The sequence below is a fragment of the Pongo abelii genome, chromosome 23, assembly GCF_028885655.2.
Source record: "Pongo abelii isolate AG06213 chromosome 23, NHGRI_mPonAbe1-v2.0_pri, whole genome shotgun sequence".
Classification (NCBI taxonomy): Eukaryota; Metazoa; Chordata; class Mammalia; order Primates; family Hominidae; genus Pongo; species Pongo abelii.
The window spans coordinates 33,033,237-33,056,284 of record NC_085929.1 but is presented as its reverse complement, the minus strand read 5'-3'; the positions used below and the strand labels follow the sequence as shown (position 1 = coordinate 33,056,284).

The following is a 23,048-nucleotide window of genomic DNA, read 5'->3' as shown; positions in this document are numbered from 1 at the left end:
GCCTGGTGACAGAGTGAGACTCCGTAAAAAACAGAACAAAAAAAAAAAAAGGAAAGGAAAGAAAAGAAGGAAGGAAGAAAGGGAGGGCGGGAGGGAGGGAAAAGAAAAAAAGGAGCCCTCGGCAAAAATGAAGAGTGCTTTTCCAGAGTTTCTGTCCTCAGCTGCATTCTCTCCAGTCCCTATCCTTGTCCCACCCATGCCAAGCCCTACTCGATGCCGTAAAACTCTGTGATTTCCAGAGTGTCCCATAGAGCATCCAGCCCCAAATGCCCCTGAGAGGAACTGAGTTTCCAATAACAAACAGCGAGGGTTTGGTGCAACACCACCATCTCCTGGTCGCTCCTGTGAACTACAGCTCTGGCTGGGCCACAGAGCACCTACAAAGCGGACTGGACTCCCTTCCAGGAGCTACACGACGTTGACATGCAACAGACTGAAAGCAGAAGCAGATATCAGAATGCAACACAATCTGTCTTCTATTAAGCCAGACATTAAAGAGATTTACCCAAAGAAAGTAAAATAATGCTGTCTTCTCACTAAATTTATTTTATTTTGGAAAATACAGTTACTCATAATAAAGCATGTGTTATTTTTGTTAATATGCAATGGGTTTATTATTGTTATTGTCATTTTTCCATGAATTAATAAACAAGTCTTTTTAAAATGTCTCCGTTTTAATTTACAACATGGCAGAGTCTCTCTACAATGGTTTCCTTCTGTCCCTGTCCCCCGTCCAAATCTAGTTTTCATTCACTGCCTCTCCTGGGCTGTGCACTCTGCAGGGGTGATGCCTGTCTGCTGTGCCCTGGGCACCCAGCATTGTATTTGGCACACAGTAGGACTCAACAACGTTTTGCTGAATGAATGAAACAGGGGCCAGTTGGGCCTTGCCGGTGGCCAGTATCCACAATGCCTTTGAAAAAACACCTGCAATTGGCCCTGGCTGCCCAGAATACTTTTCTGAGAAAAAGGCTGAAAATGCACCCAAGTTCCCAAAGATAGGCAGGCGATCAGCTAGCACTGTGTGTCATATGGCAAGAGTGTAAAGAGCCTGAAGCCAAAATGTTTGAGAACTGCAGTGATAGAGTACTGTGGACAGCATGGTCAGGGGAGGCTTCTCTGAACAAGTGATGTTCAGCTGAGAGCCACCAAGAAGTCAGCCATGTGAAAACCAGAGGGACATACATTCCAGGTGATGGGAAAGGCCAGTGCAAGGGTAGGTACCCAGGCGAGAACAAACAGGTGCACTGGTAACAGAAAGGCCAGCAACCTGGCATCCCAGAGGCTAAGGCAGTGCCCACTATACAAGAAGGACTCCGTAAACAGCTGCCGGGTGAATAGAGGGAGGGAGAGGAGGAAGAGAAAGGAGGACTGGGAGGAAGCTTTCTTCTCATTAGGGGTCTTGTAGTCCTTTGAGGGCAGGGGGACTCACAAGTTCTGCCAACCATGGGAGATTCCCAAGCTTCTTACCATGCCTTGAACGCTGCTGCACAGACCAGCCTCCACTTCTTAGTTCAGTCTGTAACCTCCTCTGGAGTGTCCATCCTGCCCCCACCCCAATATCCTATCAATATCCTTATCTCCTACCGAACCAGTCCAGTGAATCTTGGAGAAGCCACCCCAAAATGCCCTGCACCATCGCTATTTTCTCCTAATTTATTGACTATTCCCCATCCTTCAAGGTTCCCCTCAAGTTCCGATTCTTCCAGAAAGCCATCCCTTACTGCCCCCACCCTCACCCCACCTCCTGACCTCCTTTCCAACAGAGCACCTCTGGCCCCCAATCCCATCATCTGGTGCTCACATAGAATGAGGTTTCAGGGAACACTTGCAGGGTATCAAGCACTGTCTCAGCTCTGCAAGAACACTTGGGAACCTTCACAATGGCCCTATGAGGTGGGAGTGGTCCCCCCATTCCACAGAGCCCATGGAGGCTCAGGGGAGGGCAATCATCCCCAAGATCTCACAGCAGGTGTGTGGCAAAGCTGGGATTCAAACTGAGATTTATAAGTAGTCTCAATCTTAAGACTGACTCAAAAGTTCTTTTAAAACTTGGCTGCCCAGAACGCTGTTCTGAGAAAGAGCCTGAAAATGCACCCAAGTTCCCAAAGAGAGATAGGCAATCAACTTGCAATGTCTGTCAAGGATGCTGAAGGGAAGAGCGGCAATGTGTGTGGCTTATATTTGCCAGTCCTTCATAACCACACACTAAACTCTATATTTTTCTCTGTCACCAAGGAACTCTTTGCCTCCCCAATGAAGTATAAGATCCCTGGCAGGCCGGGCGCGGTGGCTCAAGCCTGTAATCCCAGCACTTTGGGAGGCCAAGGCAGATGGATCACGAGGTCAGGAAATCGAGACCATCCTGGCTAACACGGTGAAAGCCCGTCTCTACTAAAAATACAAAAAATTAGCCGGGCGTGGTGGCTGGCGCCTGTAGTCCCACCTACTCAGGAGGCTGAGGCAGAAGAATGGCGTGAACTCAGGAGGCAGAGCTTGCAGTGAGCCGAGACCGCGCCACTGCACCCCAGTCCGGGCAACAGAGTGAGACTCCGTCTCAAAAAAAAAAAAAAATTCCCTGGCAATAAGAACCTGGATTTCTCGAAGCACTGCCCTAGGCATAAAGAAGTGTTATTTTTTAAAAATACCATCAGGCACAGTGGTGCACGCCTGCAGTCCCAGCTACTCAAGAGGCTGAAGCAAGAGGATTGCTTGAGACCAGGAGATCAAAGCCAGCCTGGGCAACATAGCAAGACCTCATCTCTAAAAAAAAGAAAAGAAAAATAAATACCAGTGGTGATAATGATTGCACAACAATGTGAATGATACCATTAAGATGTTCACTTAAAAATTATTATGGTGGTTAAGTTTTATGTTATGATTATTTTACCAAAATTAAAAAATAAAATACCGTGTTATATTGACTTCCAGGGTCACTCTTGAGGAAAGGCTGACTCACCGAGAGAGCCCACCCCTGCTCCTTGAAAATGCCACTGGCTGCTCCCTCTCCCCTAAACAGCACATCCCTTCTGCTTCATATGCCACAGTCATGTTTCCAGTGTGAATTGATTTTTAATAGCAAAACGTCATTTTACACAGAAGCAGCTACATTCATGGATGAAAACAAAAATCCAAGTGACACTCCTTTGCTGAATCCATGTAAAAATCTGATTTTTAATCTACAGAGAAATTTCTGCCCACACATTCGGCATCCCCTGGGGGTAATGACATGGAAAACAAACATCTTTTCTGGTCTGTTAAAGTAAAACAATGGGTCCCTGGATAGACTCTCAAGAGGGCCTTTGTTGGAATGGAACCAGTCCCCCTACCCCGAAAGCATCCCCCTGCTCAATATGTCACCATTTACATGAGCACAGCCCTCACATTGGGTCCACAGCACAACCTATTAAGAAAGGATTACAACACCTGTTCAGATTGGAAGGCCAATTCCTCAGCTCTAAGATCCTGCTCATAGCAAGCTTGATGTTCAGTAGACTCAAAAGCAGACTGAATGAGGGAGGGGTTGAAGAGAATGTGCCTGCTTGGGCTCAGCCTCCTCTAATATTGTCAAGATGCACACACACTCTTAGACAACCATCGCCAATCTCTATGTTGGCCTAGTCCCAATCCTTCTGCCTCTGGGAACAAAAGGTTCATTACCCACCAAGGCATATTTTTCCCTCTCTGGGACCAGGATCAGCTCTTGCAAGCTTACTCCACACTTATATCTGCCCCTTGCAGCCATGCATGACAAGTGGGCTCCCTCCGCAATGGAATTCTCTTATAGACTTGCAGCCTATGACTGTGTTTCCCCTGATCTTCTCCAGGGGCTTCCCACCACCATGGGATGACATGTTTTCAAGATTGCTCCCTTTCCAAGCCTTTATTTTCACCTTGGTCCTCTTTACTTTCCAGTCATTGCAGAGATACTTCCAACTGCAGTAAACATGTATGGATTCTGTTTATCAAAAGGTGGACGAAAGGGTCTTCCTAGTTTCAAAAAGTTCTGCTCAGTTGTCTAAAATGTGGCCAGAGCCCATTGCAAACTCCTCTGAGTTCCACCTGGGCTGGAAAAGCCAAATGGCCAGCCTAAAACTCAAATCCATTAACTCCCTTTCTCAGATCATATCCATGGCTCCCCAAGGCCTAAGGATAAAACTAAACTCCTTGGCAACCAGACCCGGCACCATGTCTATGTCCCCTATCTCTTGCTACATTCCACATGAACCTTCCAGAACCTCTTTCGATCCTCTCTGATCCCCAGAAACTGGTGTCCACCACCCTCACTGCCTGGAACTCATCCCCACCCACACTCCACCCAGCCACAGCTCAGCTTAGATGCCTCCCTCTCCAGAAAGCCACCACAGGGTGGATTAGGTGTCTCTCTGTCCCCATTCCACCCCCCTGTACCCACCCAACACACTAGAATTAAAGCTCCTGAAGACCAAATGGTGTTTAACTACCACTACATCCCCAATGCCTGGCACACACCTGGCACACAGTAGGTGCACATCAATCTTGTCTGTCTCCTCGGTGCTCCCACAGACCCCTGACCCTTCATAACACCCATCTCACTGAATCACTATCTACTTCACCACCTCTCCCACTAGGCTATAAAAGCACCATGACGAAAAAGCCCAGGTGCAGGTCTCAGCGCCCACAGCAGTGCCTGGCACATAGTAGATCCTTAGCAGCATCAAATCTTTGCAGTTAAACAAAGAAGAGTTTCAGGAATAGGAGGTGTTTCTGAGCTTCCTGCTTTGAGTGAAATGGAGTAAGGCAGCCACTAGAGGATGGCAGGCAGGCACTTCCGGGTGTAGACTACCTCATCCAAGGTCCCTGCCAGCAGCCAAGGCATGTTCTCAAAGCTCTTCCTAAGACATCTTTTCTCTCTTGTGCCCTCTGCAGCTCAGGCCTCTGGATCACCCTTCAGCCCCCACTGCCAACTACAATTGGTTAGCTCTGAGTCCACAGTTGCCGGAGAAAAGGGCTCTCAGCACCAGACTAGCATTCAACGAACCAAGCCACCTGCTCTAAGGTCTCTAAGCCCGCCTTTGACCTGTCCCTAAACTGATCCAATCCTCCAGGCCCTGCCTTGAGCTGTCTTCTCCTGCACACTCTGACTACCAGATTGAGTCAGCAAAACCTTGAACTAGTGCCACCTTTTATCTGCACCTGGAATCCCTGGCATATGCTCCCTGCCCCTCTACTCCCAAAGGACGTTCCCTCAGTCTAAAGAGATCAAAAGTCCCTTCCAGAAAAACTCCCGTTTCCTCGGTGCAGCTAAATTGCACAGAAGAGTTTATGCTAGAAGAGCTAAAAGTTAGAAGAGGAAGCTCAGATAATTTATACTACTAACATGTAAATGACTGATGGAGTTATAACCCTTCTGAATACTCTGATCTAAAGCTTTATGTCCTAGAACTTCCAAAACACAAAGTCCCCAAAATGAAGACTCTAGGACCTGGCCTGGGGACGGGTGACTCTATACAAAATGGCATATGCTCTGTAGACACCAGACAGGTATTTTAAGGTTTATAAGAGCTGCATCTACTTGTGCAAACTACTGTAGCTATAAGGCTATATTTTTTAAAGAACTGAAACCAAATGCAGATTATGAGGGGTGAAGATATGCCCAATGACCAAAATCTTGCAAGACTGGCTATACTTCTGACCCCACCTTGGTGGGTACCACTGTTCCATCAGGCCTGGTCCACACCAGAGCCCTGGCACCTCCTTTAGAAAACCACCATCTTTACCGACTTCTGATTGCTCTGACGCAGAGCAGCCACCACGTCCAAAATTGTTAGCTACACTTTTCCCTGTGTTAGTCAAGTTCAAACCTGTGTTAGCCCCTTCCCAGCCATGCCGACATCCAAGCTGTTAACAGTAACAAGGAATGTTAGACCTGTTGTTAGTCAGAAAAAAATCCACAAGCCATTAGTTTCTGCTGAAAGGAACAGACCAGGAAGGCAGGAGTTAGTCAAGGTGAAGGAAAGGTTAATTAAGAGCTGGTCAGGGCCAGGCCAGGAGCCTGGAGCCCCAGACAGGCCAGGTTGGTTGTTAGTGGTCAGCCCCTGGGGCAGTCAGGGTAAGGCAGGGATTAGCTGGGTGAGAGCAAGAGTTAGTGCAAGGGAGCCAGAGATTAGCCCAAAGAAACCAAGGTGCCTACTGGAGGTGAGGCATGAAATCACCCCCAGGTGTGGCCCCGGCTTAGCGGCTGGCGGGCTCTGGGGGAGGCTGGCTGAGGCAGTGACGTGGGTGGGAACAGAGAGCCAGAGATACATTCCTGGCCGGCCTGAGCATCTGCGGGAACCCTGTGAGCCCCTGAAGTTCATTTCTTGCTCCCGACTTCTCTCTCCTGCAAACTCCGAGCCCGGGGGGTAAAGCTGCTTCCCCTCCCCACCCCCCTTTTCAACCCGACAACTAACGCCCTCTAGCTTCCGGGCGTGGCACGGATCTTTCCCAATGACTTCCGGTCACAGCCCCACGTCTACTTTCGGCGGGGGAAACCGGCGTCTCTCAGCTCTAGAGAGGGGAGAGGGCTCTGTAGCTGACTTCCTGTGTGGGAAAGAGCCCTCTCACTGACTTCCGGTGTCAGAAATGTCCCTCTTCCCGGCCTTCAAATATGAGAAATGTTTCTCTGGCCGACTTCCTGTGTACTAAATACTCCACTCAGTGGTTTTTAGCGTGGGAAAGACCCGCTTCATTGACTTCCGGTGTAAGAAAGGCTCCGCTTTCTGACTTCCGGTGTGGGACACGCCCATTTGCTAATGTCCGGTGACGGGCACGCCCCCTCCTGCCTTCCTCGTGGGCTACGCCCCCCTCGTGACTTCCTGTGCAGGACAGCTTCTATCCCTGTCACTTAACAATGGAGAAGATTCTTCCCCAGCTTCCTTCCAGAGAAGGACACAAAAGCTCAGAGCTCCACAGTCTAGAGTCTAGACTCACAGGCCTCCACACTCACGTCCCAGAGGTTTCCCTGGTCCCACCTACTCCCAGTGGCAACCAGACTTCTGCAGATAGGAGAGATGTCAAACTCAGAGTCCAGCCTCCCACATCCACAGGACCACCTCTTCCTCCTCTGAGTCTTGTTAATAGGGCCATCCCCTGCCTTAGACCTGGCCCAGTGGACTCTGATCTTACAAACAGCCAATATGGGGCAGCAAAGTGGGACATCTGTCTACAGGGCCAGTAGCCCCAAGTCATCTGCTTGCCAAAAGGAGGGAGACCAGCCCCCGGGGGGAGCCCAGAGCTCGGCAGGGCTGGGGTTAGTAAGAAGAGAAAACAGGGTTAGTAGGGGCTGGGTTAGTAAGTCAGAGCACAGCACCAGCGGACAGGGCACCTCAGCAGACACACACAGGAGTCGCTAAGAGAAAAGGAAGAACGCACGCAAGTCCGTTAGTTTGTTAAGGGATGCTCGGGGTGCAGTTGAGGCACCCCAGGGGTTAGACGGGTTAGTAATCGAACAAAAGAGCTGCCTACAGAAAAGAAAGCTGAGACGGAGGAAGAATGTGGGGAAGTGACAGGGATTCAAAGCAAGTGTCTTGCCACAGGCAGAAGGATCTGTGTGCAGAACACCCAGAGAGGCGAGGGCCTAGGCAGCAGACGTGTTCAACCAGGTTTGAGGGGCCTTCCTCCATCATCATACTTTTTTTTTAAAGTATCTGCCATGTGCTGAGACCCTGATATTCACAGGAATCCTCACTGCAACCTGTAAGGTATCAGAACTCGCATTCTACCACTGAGGAAACTGAGGTTGAGAGAAGTGAGGTGACTTACTCAAACTCACTCAACAGGAAGTGGCAGAGTTGGTGAGTCTTATTTGCATTCTCTGTCCTGGAACGTGGGTCTGCACAAAGATCCCAGCCCATAGGCGGAGCCTTCTGGAGCCTTGGCTGCCCCCATATCCCAGCCCCTTGAAAGGCCCATGAGCTGCACGGTTAGTAGGATCTGGCTGCGGGGGGGTGGTTAGTAGGGCATGCTCGGGCCTGGTTAGTGGGTTAGTTGGTTGGCAGAAGGCCAGGCACCTCGTCACACGCCACAGCGTCCCAGCTGAGCCCTGGGTTAGTAGGTTAATCACACCATGCAACACTGCCCTGGCCCCTCCAGCTACAGCTTCAGAGGCCTCCCGCCCCCACCAGCCAGGGAGTGGGGCCTGACCAGGGCAGGGGGTCTACCTCTAAGCCCCCCAGCCCCATCAAAATCAACCCTAACCACATGGACCCTGCCCAAAAGCATGTTGCTTTCCTATTTATTGGCTGTGGGTCTCAGAGCACCCCCTGCAAATATTTCAGCTCCCCTGAAAATGGACCCTACTTGTCCCGGATAGAAACCCCCTGCCTGGTTCTGGTCAGCCCCTTCCCAGAGGGCTGGATCCTGTTACACTCTGACATAGACACACGCACACCAGCATCTCTCCGCAAAAGATCTGACAACGGTGCTTAGTAGACATTTCTTCCATCACCGACTGTCAGGCCTCTAGTTGCTCCAACTATTGGCCTGCCCTCCCACCATTAGGAAAAAAAAAAAAAAAAAACCCTGCATCAAGCTGGCCTGGCTCCTGGAACCAAGTTGAGACTCCCCCATGCCCTCCCGGTCTGCTTCCTTTTCAGCCAATGCTACAAAGCACCTAAGTGTACCCTAATTATGCCATCTTTTATCACTGCTGTACTTTTCCCATAGAAACCCCAGCCTAGCATCTCCCACAGTTCTAAACGATGTTCCATGAGAAAAGGATTCTACGGCCATAAAAGTCAAGGAACACTTCATCCTATGCCCTGTCCCTGAGTATTTGAAATTGCCATTAGCATTTTAAAGGTTCTGATAAGTCCTGCAGTACTTCAGTAGTGCAGCGGAATTTGAATTTGAACCTTCTTTTTGAAGGAGCAATGACATTTCCTAGAACTTACTTTAAGAATTTCCCTAGAGGGTAGGGTATCATCTCAGCCAGATCTTTCTCATCCTTCAAAGCCCTGTTTGGTACAGCTTGCTAGGAAGCTGTTCTGGACTGCAGCAGCCCTCTCTGGGGTCTCTCTACCACTTCCCAGGCACTCAGAACTTGTGCCTCAGTAGACTGTTTTATGGCACTGTCCATTCTCTGATTCTCCATGTGAGCTGGTTTTATCCCATCCAGCATGGCTGTGAAATCCTAAAGGTTCGAACCCCAGCCACTCTTCACCTATATTTCCCCCAAATGGCTAGCATGGGAAAGGGCCCAAAGTAGGTGCTCAGTGCTGATGAGAGAGTAGAATTTAAATACCCCAGGAAGGATTGTGAGTTACTACGGAGGCCATGAAATGCTGCCACCTCCCCAAGCTGATTAAAGAGTGACACTAGGAAAATAGGTAGGGAAGGGCTAATCAGAAATGCCTCTGGATCAGAAGATGCTGAGTTTTAAAGTCCAGAGAGCCCAAAAAAAAAAAAATAGATAAACCCTAAGTCTGTACTCCCAGATGGATGGGAGCATTTACTGAGCACCTACTGGGAGTCAGGCATTGTGCTAGGCACACAATCTCACTGAATGCTCCCTACACCTGACAGGCGAGCACATGCCTTCCATTTCACAGAGCAGTGGAGGCTCAGAGGTGAAGTAACTTGCCCAGGGTTGTAGCTCAGGCCCTTTTCAGGACACAGCTCTCCCAGGGGCTCCGCCTCCCTGCACTGAGCCCTGCCAGTTTCATATGTCCTCCGAAGCACTCCCGAGCCACCCCAGCATGGTACCTGCCACTCTCCGTGTCTGCTTCCCATACCTCTGCTCCTCTTCCCCATCCCTGGGTGGGGGCGGGAATTCTGAAGGGGAGATGGCTCTGACTTTCCATGTTTGCGGTGACCACCCGGTTAAGGACTGAATGGTGTCCCCTCCCCCAAATTCATATGTTGAAGCAGTAGCCTGCCATGTGACTGTTTTTGGAGATGGGACCTTTAAGGGGTTAAGGTTAAATGAGGTCATAGGATTGAGCCCTAATATGGTGGTATTAGTGTCTTTATAAGAAGAAGAGGAGACACCAGAGCCTGCTCATGCTCTCTGTCCCTCTCCACAGAGAAAAGGCCATGTGAGGACATAGCAAGAAGGTGCCACCTGCAAGCCAAGGAGAGAGGCGTCACCAGAAACCAACTCTAACACCTTGATCTGGACTTTCCAGCCTCCAGAACTGGGAGAAAATAAATTCCTGATGTTTAAGCCATCCAGTCTGTGGCATGGTGCTGTGGCAGCCCAAGCTGATGAATAGTACACACCACTCCCCATTCTGAGAAAAAGGACATCTGGCTTTTAAACTTGCCTAAGGGAGGCCACAAGCTGCTCTCTTGCAAATGCTGGGACTGTCCCCTCTGGAGGGAGCTGGAATTGCAGATGGTGGGGCCTGTCCTGCCACCTTCTGTTCCCCAAGAACAGAATCCAGGAGGAGTGCAGCTAGAAGCAGCGATCTGATTGGAGAAGAGTGTCCTGAGACTGGGCTAGGGTGACCCCTCAAGCCTTTGGGTAAGACTGGTTCCCTTTGGATGGCAGGAAAAAAACCCAGAGCCACCTGTCTCTTTCTAGTGAATTTCCCTGGCCTAGATCTTATCCCTTAAAGACCCTCTCTTTTCAGGATGGTGCATTCTCAGCCCCTCTAGCTGCCCCTCCCAGAGTTCAAAAGCACAGGGGGAAGGCTCCAGCTCCTCCCAGATCCTGACTGTCTCCTCTTTGTAACCATCAGGGAGAGGAAAAGCATGGAAAAGGCCCACCAAGGAAGCCCCCCACAAAATGACAATTACACACTGAGCAAATGGAGACAAAGGACTCCAGCCAGCGCCACCCGAGGAGCTGCATCTGCCCTCTGCCTGACAGCCCCTCCCTGACTCCTGTCCCTGTTCCTGTCCCCATCCTGTAGGGTCCTTTGAGACCCAGCCTTGGGGAGAGTGTGGTCAGTGTGGCCTTGGCCCAGGCCAGGCTCTGTCTGGTCACCGGCAGAAACGCGAGGAGGAATCAAGTTCACATGGGGTCAGGAAAGGGCCCCCAGACCCAGACAATAGGGCACAGCAGGCAGGGCCCAAGCAGGTGAGGAGGGAGTAGTGGGCTGCCAGGCCTCCCTCATACCCCTGGAGCTGTCCTCCAGAGCCAGATCCAGTTGTCTGCTGAGCATCAACCAGGAAGAGTTCCTATCCATGGGAGGCTCCATCCCAACAGGTGTGAAGAAGATGAGATCTTCAGGGAGTCACCCAGCGGGCTAGAAAACCACCGGAGTCTGCCCGCTAAGTCACTGTGGCCAGAATCCAGGGTCACCCGAGGTCCAAAGAGAAGGCCAGGCCAGGAGTCCTGGAGATGCGGCCCAGATGGAGCCACCTGGGGGGGAACACAGCGAGTGAGGATGAGGCCACAGCCTCCATCCCCAACTTCCCACATCCCCCCAGCCTAATTCTGCATCTGAGGGGACACATCTTCAGAGATCCCCCCCAGTCTCTCTCTCATGCCCCCAGCACAACACAGGGTGGAAGTGAGGGCTTTGGACATGAAAAATTTTTAGAAGAAACCTAGGCCAGGCACGGTGACTCCCACCTGTAATCCCAGCACTTTGGGAGGCTAAGGAAGGAGGATCACTTGAGCCCAGGAGTTCGAGACCAGCCTGGGCAACATATTGAGACTCTGTCTCTATAAAAAATAAGCCAGGCATGGTAGCGTGCACTTGTAGTCCCAGCTACCCAGGAGGCTGAGGTGGGAGGATGTATTGAGCCCTGGAGGTCAAGGCTGCAGTGAGCCGTGATCATAACACTGCACTCTAGCCTGGGCAACAGAGTGAGGCCCTATCTCTGAGAAAAAGGAAAAAAAAAGTTATCTAAAAAGAGGAAGCAATGAAAGCTGAGAATACCCCACCAGGCAGGGTTAGCTCAGGGGACCAGAGGAAAAGCAGTAAAGGGAGCCCATAGCAAGCTCCAGGAGCATCATGGGCGGAGACAGGGCAAGGGTTTGAGTGGGTGGGAAGGACCTTCAAAGGCCTTTGATGGCTTCAATTCATTTTACAACATTCCCACTGGGAGGATCTCTGCACACCACCACCCCCAACACATACACACATGCACACACACACGCACACACACACGCACGCATGCACACACATGCACATACACACACAGGCATGCACACACACGCGTGCGCGCACACACACACACACACTGCTCCCAGGACGAGGAGCTCACCCCCTTGCCGAGACTGTAATAAAGCGTGTTCTGACATGAAGATCTGAGCAGATGGGATCATGTCTCTGGGTTCACCTCTGCGTCCCCAGCATCTGGCTCAGAGAAGTTGCTTGGTCCATGCCGGTGCTGAATGAACGAACACGCTAAATTCTCTGCTCGAGCTCACCCACAGTGGTCTTGATTCCATCCCATCCACTCCCACCAAGACCACACAGGGCAAGCATTCCAGCCACCTGGCTCCCTGGCCATCTTCTCATGAGCAGGAGCGTTCTGGGCCTGAGGAGGGGGCACAGGTGGGAGGACAACCTACTCCCATGAAAACAAGCTCCATGTGACCTCCCTCCCTCCCTCCCTCCCCACATCCCTCCCAGGCTTACCTGGCAGCATCCAGCCGACACAGGCAGCCCAGGCTCCCAGCTCCTTCCTTCCCCACACAGACCCCACAGGCCCATCCTGGAAGACAAAAGAGCCAACCACACCGCAGGAGAAAACTGCACCCAGGCCCCCTCCCCAGGCCCAGGCCTTGCCAGAACTCCCGCCGAAGAAAGAAGGACCAGGAGCCAGGGAGGCTGGGCCCAGGCATCCCACCCTCCACCTCCCTTTATTGCACCCCAGAACATCCTTAAAAGGTGAGGGGAGAGGGGTTCCCGGGTTCCCTTCACTCACTCCCTGTTTCCCAACAACAGCAGAATGCGACCCGGGAGAAAGTAGGACAAACTCAGCAGCTTGGTGACAGCTGAACTGCAGCTGAACGGAGAGTCAGGAATCCAGAATTCTGATCCCAGCTCTGCTCCTGCCACACTGGGTGGCCCTGGAACCCTTCCTGCCTTGACATTCACTCAAGGTGCACAATAATCAGCCATTGTTTGAAGCAATGGATAGGAAATGGAAGGGACCCTTCGGCCCAGCCTCAGTTATTTTTCTGCTCCCCTTCCTTCTCCCCTGCCCTTTCCTGATGCCCCATGCACCAGAGGAAATTCGGGGAGCCAGAGGCTGGAGAAGGACTCTTTTAAGACCACCCTGTGTCACCAGTCTGGAGAAGACCAGAGAATGACGACTAATCCTGACCTAGGACCATCTGCCAGGTTTTGTTTTTGGTAACAACTGTGCTGTCTTCATCAACTGGCAGACCTGAGTCAGGAGAGTCAGGGAGCCCTCTCAGCATATCTTCAGAGCTTGCTGTCAGCACCTGGGAGTCGGGGCTGGAGTCCAGAACTGGAGATGAACTCAGACACTTGCACTAAGCAAAATGCATCTAAAGTCACAGTGTTAACTCTTCACCTAACTGTAAGGCCAAGGAGCCCTAGCCGAGGTTTATAAATATGATCACAAAATGCTAAAACTGAGAAGAGAAGGGCTGGTTCACATCATCAGGGAGTCCCCAGCCTCCTTCTAATAGCAGTTCTACAAGTACACAAGATGAAGTCATTTAACTCAGCCTTCAAAAGTTCCATACAGTGACGTTTATAAAATACTAGCCCTAATGCCAAATGTGGAGTGTGAAAAATCACCCTTTCTGGGACCCCACAAAATGGGGACAGGCTCTTTCTTTCTTCCATAGAGGTAGAAAAGAGAATGAGCTACATCACCCGTTTCCCCTCCCACTTTGGTATTCTAGGATACTACACTTTCCTGCACAGACCAGAAGAGGGCAGGCTGGTAGGCTATGGGCTGGTAAGTTTAAATACTTATCTGCAAAGATGCTTCTCAGTGTGGTTGTGAACGTCCTGAAGAACCTGGAAATTCCCTTCTCTCTCCTCTGTCCCAGGAACTTGCTGCTCTCTGTAAATAGACCCTGGACTGCTCAGAGGAGCCTGGCTTGATCCACAGTGACCCTTTCCCCTGGCTCTGTGGACCTAGAGTCATGATACCAACAAGGTGATGGAGGTTTCAAGGGACCTTTAGCTGACACCGTCTTAGACAGTACAAAGGAAGGTATGGGCTTTCGGGCTAGAGAAACCTGGAGGAAACTGTGGCTCTCTCACTCCCACGTACTCAATGTGTGACTCAAAGTTAATTATTTTTCTTTCTTTCTTTCTTTCTTTTTTTTTTTTTCTGGAGACAGGATCTCACTCTGTCACCCAGGCTGGAGTGCAGTGGCATGATCTCGGCTCGCTGCAACCTCTGCCTCCTAGGTTCAAGTGATTCCCCTGCCTAAGCCTCCTAAGTAGCTGAGATTACAGATGCGTGCCACCACACCTGGCTAACTTTTTTTTTTTTTTTAGTAGTAGAGACAGGGTTTCACCATGTTGGCCAGACTGGTCTTGAACTCCTAACCTCAGGCAATCCGCTGGCCTCAGCCTTCCAAAGTGCTGGGATTACAGGCATGAGCCACCACGCCTGTCCATAGTTAATGATTTTCAAAGCTTAGCCAGTGCCTGGCACACAGTACATGTTCCAAAAATTATTTTCACCACTCAATGATTTAAACTTTAAGTAAATCTGTGTGTGATATTTATGTTCCAGAAATATAAGCCATATTTATCCTGTAGCATTATATGTATATACCACAGTTAGGCAGCACTGATCAAATTAAAATCCCCTATCTTGATGAATGGAAAAGCAAAGTCTGGCTTATCCACACAACGGAATCTACTCATCAATAAAAAGGAACAAACTATTAATACATACTACAACATTGATGAACCTTACAAACATCATGCTGTGGGAAAGAAGCTAGGCTTAACAGAACACATATTGTATGATCTCATTTATACAAAATATCCAGAAAAGGAAAATCTACAGAGATGAGAAATAGATTGGTGGTTCCTGGGGTTAGGGATGGGATGTGGATGAACAGTAAATGCGTATGAGAGATCTTACTGGGGTAACGGAACTGTTCCAAAACTGATTTATGGTGAAGGTTGCACAACTTGGTACATTTATTAAAAATCGTTGAATGGGTGAGTTATATGACATTTAAACTATGCCTCAATAAAATTGGACAGAACAGGAATTGAACTACTGAGACATGCAACAAGAAGCATGAGCCTCAGCTGGGCGCAGTGGCTCACACCTATAGTCCCAGCACTTTGGGAGGCTGAGGCAACCACTTGAGGTCAGGAGTTCAAGACCAGCCTGACCAACATGGCAAAGCCCCATCTCTACTAAAAATACAAAAATCAGCTGGTGTGGTGATGCACACCTGTAATCCCAGCTACTCGGGAGACTGAGGCAGGAGAATCACTTGAACCCGGCAGGCAGAGGTTGCAGTGAGCCGAGATGGCTCCACTGCACTGCAGCCCAAACAGCAGAGTGAGATCTTGTCTCAAAAAAAAAAAAAAAAAAAAAGCTGAACACAGAAGCTTCCATATATATGGAACATTAAAAAAAAATCCAATCTACTTCTGAGAAAGCAGGTCAGTGGTTTCCTGGGGCTGGGGCTGGGGCTGAGAGGGGATTGGCTGGGAAGGAATACAGGGGAACATTTTAGAACGATGAAAATGTTCTACATCCTGAACACCTGGTTACACAGGTGTATACATTTGTCAAAACACATTGAAATGTGTGCTTTAAATGGGTGCATTTCCTTGTATGTAAATTATACCTCAATAAATTTATTTTTGTAAAACTCATTTGTATGTGATGAAAGAGGACTGGGACTAAAAAGTGCCAGATCAAAGGCCACACAAAGAACCGGTTGTGGGCACCAGGGCCTCATCATCTCAGCTCTCACTAGGCCACACAGACCACCCACTTCAAGCCAAGGTCAGTCGGGAAAGCCACGATTGGGGAACTGGAACCCAGAGGGTCATCAGAAGTCTCTCCCACCTTAAGATTCAGGAGGTCTCAGGACATACGGATTTCATGATGGATCTGACCTCAAAGCATTAAGTTGGTCTCTACCAGCCCCAGTGGACACAGGAAGAGAGGGAGGATCACCTTGGTTACTCCTGTGATGCCGACGGGGTCTTGGTGGCCACATGAACGTGTCTGGAACCACATGGGTGGACAGATGCCTCCAACTGTCATCAAGAGAAGAAGAGACAGCAGTGAGAGAATAAATACACACCCATGGGTACAGTGGAGAATAGATGCTAAGGTCCTGTTTCAAATCACAGCGTTTCCCAAAACTGATCTCCTCAGATGCAGATCAAAAGCAAAACAGGAAACAAGGAGGTATTTTGATCAGGCCAGTGTCAACCAATACGTCCTAACATGGGTTTTGTGGCACAGATTCCTGTGCTGCTCTGCCACCGGCAAACTGTGTGACCTTGACCAAGTCCTTTACCACAGGGAGCCTCAGTCTTCTCATCCACAAATTAAGGGTAATAACAGTGCCCACCTCACAGGGTTGTCATGAGGATCAAATGAGAAGATGAATGAGACTTAGCTTGAATTCTATCTACCATTTTCTTACATCATTATTATTATTATCACTGACCACACAGTTCATTAACACTACCCATGAGATATTCATTTTTCCCCCTAAACAGCATGTACTGTTCTTAGTAATGGATGGGCAGCTGCCAGGGAAACATATATTTGTTGCATTTTAGAATCCCTCTGGGTTTTTGGTCTTTTTCCCTGACTCTGGAATAAAATGACTACTCAGAGATCTGAGACGTACAAGAGATGTTGGCCCAAATTGCCTTGGATGAGCCAGCACCCAGAGATAACGGAAGCTCCAGAGAATAATGAAAATATGCCACGCGCCTCGCAGGAGACACGCTGGGGGAAGCAGATGCTTCTGCAGAGGAGGATTAAAGCGCTGTTTCTTTACAAATTCAAACACAATGTCCACAAAAGAGGAGATTCGAAATTTCAAATCTCCTTCAAACAAGGGAACCCCTGTGGTGGAGAGAGAGGAAAGAAAACCAAGAAGAAGGGAAAGGAAGCTAAACTAACACTTATTAAGAACAGATGCTAATTGGGAGTGTCTTTATCTACATGGCAAAACAAGCTGGGTTTTATTATCCCCACTTTACAATTGAGGAAACTGAGGTTCAGTTAGAAAATAAGGCAACCGGGATTCTAAACAGGCCTGTTGGACCCCAAAGGGGCAGAAGTGTGTTCAAATGGGGTAGGGACTGGGCGCAGTGGCTCACACCGTAATCCCAGCACTTTGGGAAGCAGAGGCAGGAGAATTGCTTGAGGCCAGGAGTTCACGACCAGCCTGGGTAACAGATCGAGGCTCTGCCTCTACAAAGAATTCAAAAATTAGCTGGGCGTGGTTATGTGTACCTGTGCCTGTGGCTATTTGGGAGGCTGCAGCAGGAGGACCGCTTTAACCCAGGAGGTAGAGGCTGCAGTGAACCGCGATTGCTCCACTGCATTCCAGCCTGGGTGACAGAGTGGATCCATGTATATATATATATATAGATATAGATATAGATATATATAGATATATATATATAGATAGATAGATAGATAGATAGATAGATATGGATATATACGGATCCATATATATATGGATTAAATGAGAAAAGATCCAAGGAAGGTATATGTAAACTGCCTTCCAAGGAAGGTATATGTAAATGGCCATATGTAAATGGCCATCTGCATTACTATTACTGTGAGAAAACTGGCCAGTGACTGATAAATCATCTCTGTTCAGTTTATTCCGGTTGCTTTCACAGTCTGTAGGCAAATGATTGCGTTCACTTTTAGGAGAGTGGCATAGTGTAGTAGTGACAAACACATGTTTCAGAGTCAAAGTAGATATGGGTTGACATCCTGACTCCACAGCTAATTTGCTGTGTGGCCCTGGGCTCATCACTTCACCTCTCTGAGCCTGTTTCCCACCTGCAGTGCCTAATTCCCTGCCTTATCATGGAGTCTCCATGAGGCAGTGCTCAGCAAGAACCTTGGTAAACGCTAACAAAGTGGTAGTTGGGGTTAGTTACTACTCATCATCTCCTCCACACCTTTGAGTATACAATAGCTCAGCACCCGCCTCCCTTCCACGGCTCATCTGGTAGCTTCCAGAGGGGCCCACCTGGCACCACAAGGGATAAGGGGACACCTGCCTCATCTGATCTGATCAGAGTGGGATGGGATAGGGAGACAGATGTCACTCTCAGCCAGACTTCGCCTCTGCTCTTGAGAATCTCTGGCTATTGTTCCTCGGAGCTCAAGCTGACAGATGAGTCAGGCCTCAGAGACAAGGGAAGGGATCCTCTTGAAACAAAGGACTGGCCTACAAGTTATTCACCAGCCCATTGAATCTGCACAATGGACCCAATGCCCCAGAAACACGCTGCTCAAACAGGCTAATAATCACCCAGGAGACGAACCAGCAGCCTCAACAGAAATAAAAGCAAATCACTAAGTATCCATACAAGACTCAGGTGCTACGTAAGTGAACTCAGCTGACACCCAGTGGGTGCACGATAGCATTCACTAGCTTTATTAAGCACCTACAAGGCACCGAACATGCACTGGTTCATAGCCTCACGGCCGCTTTTTAAAACCAGGATTGTGATTGCCGGTTTTAAATGATGAAGGATTTTAAAAGATGAAGTTTTAAAAGATGCCGGTTTTAAAAGATGAGGAAACTGAGGTTTTTTGTATTTTTTAAATACAAAATTCCTCATTTGTATTTTTTAAATATGAAAATTCCTCATTTAAAAGATGAGGAAACTGAGGTTCAGAAAAGGGAGATTACTCCCTGACTGAAGTGGACACAGGTGGAGAGAAGGATTTGCACACGGACCTGCGCTCAGCTGCTTCTCTTTCCACCACTCTGCACTGCCTTGATGAAGAAGTAAATTCAAAGAGTGTAATCCTGCCCTAGGAAGAAGCATGGATCACAGCCAGAGAAAGGACCTTAAAATGAAGATGCAGAAGAAAAGAAAAATTGGAAACAACTAGCAGGACCAACAATAGGGAACTGATGAAGTAGACCATGTTTATCTCCTCCATGAAACACTGAAATCTCTCATAATGATCTCTGCAAAGGTCATAATAACATGGAGAAACACATCTGATATAACTTCTCAAAAGCAGTATACATATAATGCAATTTCTTCTCTTCTTCTTTTTTTTTTTTTTTTTTTTTGAGACAGTCTCCGTCACCCAGGCTAGAGTACAGTGGCGTAATCTCTGCTTATTGCAACCTCCACCTCCTGGGTTCATCTGATCCTCCTGCCTCAGCCTCCAGAGTAGCTGGGCTATAGGCACATGCCACCATGCACAGGTAATTTTTGTATTTTTAGTAAGACAGGATTTCACCATGTTGACCAGGCTGGTCTCGAACTCCTGACCTCAGGTGATCCACCCATCTCAGCTTCCCAAAGTGCTAGGATTACAGGCGTGAGCCACCGTGCCCAGCCAATTTCAATAATAGAAAATATACCAGAGAGAAATACATGAAAATGAAGTTTTCAGGCCAGGTGTGGGGGCTCACGCCTGTAATCCCAGCATTTTGGGAGGCTGAGGCGGGCAGATCACTTGAGGTGAGGAGTTTGAGACCAGCCTGGCCAACATGCCAAAACCCCGGCTCTACAAAAAATCCAGAAATTAGCTGGGCATGGTGGCACATGCCTGTGGTCCCAGCTACTTGGACCCAGGAGGTGGAGGTTACAGTGAGCCAAGATCACACCACTGCACTCCAGCCTGAGCAAAAAGTAAGGCTCTGTTTCAAAAAAAAAAAAAGAAAGAAAGAAAAAGAAAAAAAGAAGAAAATGGAGTTTTCTTCTTTTTTTTGTCTTTTCTAAATCCTCTACAATTATCATGCATCTTATTAAACTTATTGAATTTATCTTTTAAAATCGGCAAAAATTATAAAACTTCTCATTTATTTTTACTTATTTATTTTAGAGACGGAGTCTCACCATGTTGCCCAGGCTTGGCTTGAACTCCTGGGTTCAAGCCATCCTCCCGCCCCAGCCTCCCAAAGTGCTGGAATTGCAGGTGTTAGCCACCGTGCCCAGCCCAAAATTCTCATTTTTAATGCAAGCATAGAGAGTTATTCTTCTAAAGCTGGCGGTAAGGGGTTATGGTTGTTTTGGGGGACTCTGAAGACTTCACCACTCTCCCCTGTTAAGGAGTGGGATTAAGGCTTAAAATGAGTAGATTTCAGAACAGTTCTCAATGGCAAGGGTCACTAAATAGTAAAATAGGCGGGCATGGGGGACATGGAAGGTGTTTACATAAAATGCTTTCAACATGAAATTAACCAAACTTAGAGTGGGATCAGTTCAATGCCACACAAAGCTAGGAGCTGGCAAAGTGTCCGGAAATGGCTTGCCCAGGCTGCTGGATGATTCTGCCTAGAAGGGTGAGGGGCGAGGTGGGGGCACTCTTCCCTCAACCAAGGATCTGCCCACCTGCAGGATGAGGATGAGGAGGTCTGAGTAAATATCAGATACCCAGCCCCACCCCAAACCTGCTGACTCATCCTCCTTGCCACATGGCTCAGACATCTGCTTACTGGAAGCAACGCCCCTAAAGTCTGAGAACCACTGTCCTCAGGTTTCCCTGTCTGTCAAGTGGAATTACTCATCCCTGCCCTGCGTCTACCCCCGCCTCCCTCCCTGGGCCATCGCGGGGCTCCCAGATGCTCCCAAATGGGATTGCGCTTTGCAAAGCACTGAGTCCAGAGCAAGTGTTTTGCTTAGAGCCGTGCTCAGTCCCAGCCTGGCCCCGAGAAAAAACAAAGCCGTTCCCTCAAGTTCTCTCGCAGTCCTCCCTCTCATACTTCCTCCCCTCCCGCCGCAGCAGGTGGGGGCGTTTTCCCCGCGGCGGCACTGCAGTGGGGTGTGCGCGCCAGCAATCCCAGGCGCCGGGCAGCCTCGGATCCGGAGCCTGGGATTAGGGTGGGGAATCCAGGGCGCGCCCCCCGAGCCTCCTCCTGCACAATCCCAGAAACAATTTCTCTACCCCAGGGCCCTCCGCTGGAAGAGGGGAAAGGTCTGGCCCCTTTCTTCCCAAATTCCCAGCCTCTCCAGGGAGTGTCCTGGAGCCGAGGAGAGGTGGAGAATAGAGCTGGTGGGTTCCGGGATCTCCCCAGACCCTTTAGGAGATGCAACATGGGCTTTAGAGTCCTACATATCTGGATTCATAATCACTGGCTGTGTGACCTTGGAGGTGTCGATAACCCTCTCTGAATCTCCATTTCTTCATCTTTAAAATGGGGTTGTTTCTTACCACCTCGTGGGACTGTTGTGATAACGCTTGCAAAGCACCAAGCACGTCCCTGCGTAGAGTAACCTCTCCATAAACTGATGTCACTGTTGTTTTCAACGAGGGTGAGTTACCTACCAGCCCTCTCCATCCTTTTGGAGCCAAATTTGACGCCGGACATCTGGGATTTGAGTTCCAGAAGTGAAGGAATGGCAGGCTCGTGGGCGGCGGGGGGGGGGGGGGGGAGGGTTGGGGCGGGGGCGGGCTGAGTATGAGGGAAGGGGAGCTCAAGGACCCTGCCCCGCCACCCCACCCCCACCTCCAGTTCCGAGACCCTTTGGGCTCTGCCCATGGCTTGGCCAGTTAATTGCTAACCTGGTGGGCCGAGAAGGTCCGCGGGTCCACCTCCCAAATTGTGTCTCGTGTCGTCGGAAGGAAAGGGTCTTTGTTCCCCCTCATAATCATGATTGCAAGATCCCCATTCGCACTGGACTCCCAAAGCATCCTCCCCTTGCCTGACCTCATCCCCCATCCCAGCCAGAGTCTTGGCTGTGTTTGAGAATTACAGGCTGCAAAGCCTCTTCATCCATCCAATGCGGGACACTTCAGGCGGCGTTTGCATCCCTGAACCCAGCCCTGGGACTCTGGGACCTACCCTCGACCCCAGCCTTGGGGAATTAGGCTGTTCCCCGTTCGGGGACGAGGACACTTGGGAAGGAAGGCTGCTAGGATGGGGCGACGTCTTACCTTGGGTCCGCGGTCCTGCGGCGCGAGTGCAGAGGGCTCTTTGTGCCCCGGCTCACAGCGCAGAACTGGGGGAGCCCCTGCAAGCGCCTCCCATTTCAAACTCCTCCCCGCACTCGTCCGCAGCCTCCCTCCCTCTGGTCCCGCGAGCGCAGCCGGCGTCGTCTTTGTAGCTGCTGCAGCGCCCATGAAATTTTAATGCGGGAGCGGCTGGCGGGCGGAGGCGCCCCACCCCCGGCCCTCGCCTCTACCCTCCTCCCGCCTCCTTGCGCCCCTACAACCCCACACCCAACCCCTCCTTACCCGCGCCTCCTTAGCGCGCCAGAGTCCTGGCCAGGAAAGCGGGGTGCAACCGGTCTTGGAGGGAGCACTCCGCCGCCCCCGCCGCACAAAGGGGCTAGCTGGCCGGCGCGCTCAGCCTCCCGCATCCCCACCCGCGGCGCTGTCATGGCAACGCTTGCCCGGCCACATTCGGCCGCAGAGAGCTCAGGGCTGGAGAGGCGCGGGGGCGGCGCGCGACCGCGGACCAGGGGCGCAGAAGCCTGAACCCCGGAGTAAGAGGACAGAAGACGCTTGTCCTGGAATAGTCCAAGGGCTTAACCAGCAAGACCTCGGGTGTATGCCTGTTTATGCACATGGTTATGGTGGAGTCCAGATTTGAACCCATAACTGTTAACTTCATGCGTGTAAAGCATTTGGCCTAACAACATTTATAGGTTTAATCTTTAATTTTTTATTATTATTTATTCTTATTATTTTAGAGATGGGACCTCACTCCGTCACCCCGGCTGAAGTGCAGCGGCACAGTCATAGCTCACCACATCCCCCAACTCCTGGGTTCAAGCAGTCCTCCTGCCCCCGCCTCAGCTTTCGGAGTAGCTGGGACTACAGGCGCGAGCCACCGCACCCGACTTAGTCTTTTATTTAACTGCCCTCTTCTTAGTACCTACTATTTTCTAGAGTAGGGATGCTAGGAAGTGGTCCTGAAGTAATGGTTCTAGAGCTGCAGCATCCACATTGCTTGAGAACGTGTTAGAAATCCAATTCAGGGCCGGGCACGG

At 49.9% G+C, this 23,048-nt stretch overlaps 1 long non-coding RNA gene across 5 annotated transcripts; it reads right to left on the bottom strand.

Moving 5' to 3' along the window:
• Positions 1-530: 530 nt before the first annotated feature.
• Positions 531-22,423, bottom strand: LOC103888950 (uncharacterized). Of its 5 annotated transcripts, none has more exons than XR_008517854.2 (6): positions 22,291-22,419; positions 21,991-22,163; positions 16,060-16,142; positions 12,555-13,959; positions 12,178-12,483; positions 531-11,326 (listed from the first exon to the last, which is right to left on the bottom strand). It is a non-coding gene; the product is annotated as an uncharacterized LOC103888950 (long non-coding RNA). The 5 variants fall into 5 exon arrangements; XR_008517853.2 differs by having other exon boundaries at positions 12,178-12,453; XR_008517852.2 differs by having other exon boundaries at positions 12,178-12,303; positions 22,291-22,416.
• Positions 22,424-23,048: the final 625 nt, after the last annotated feature.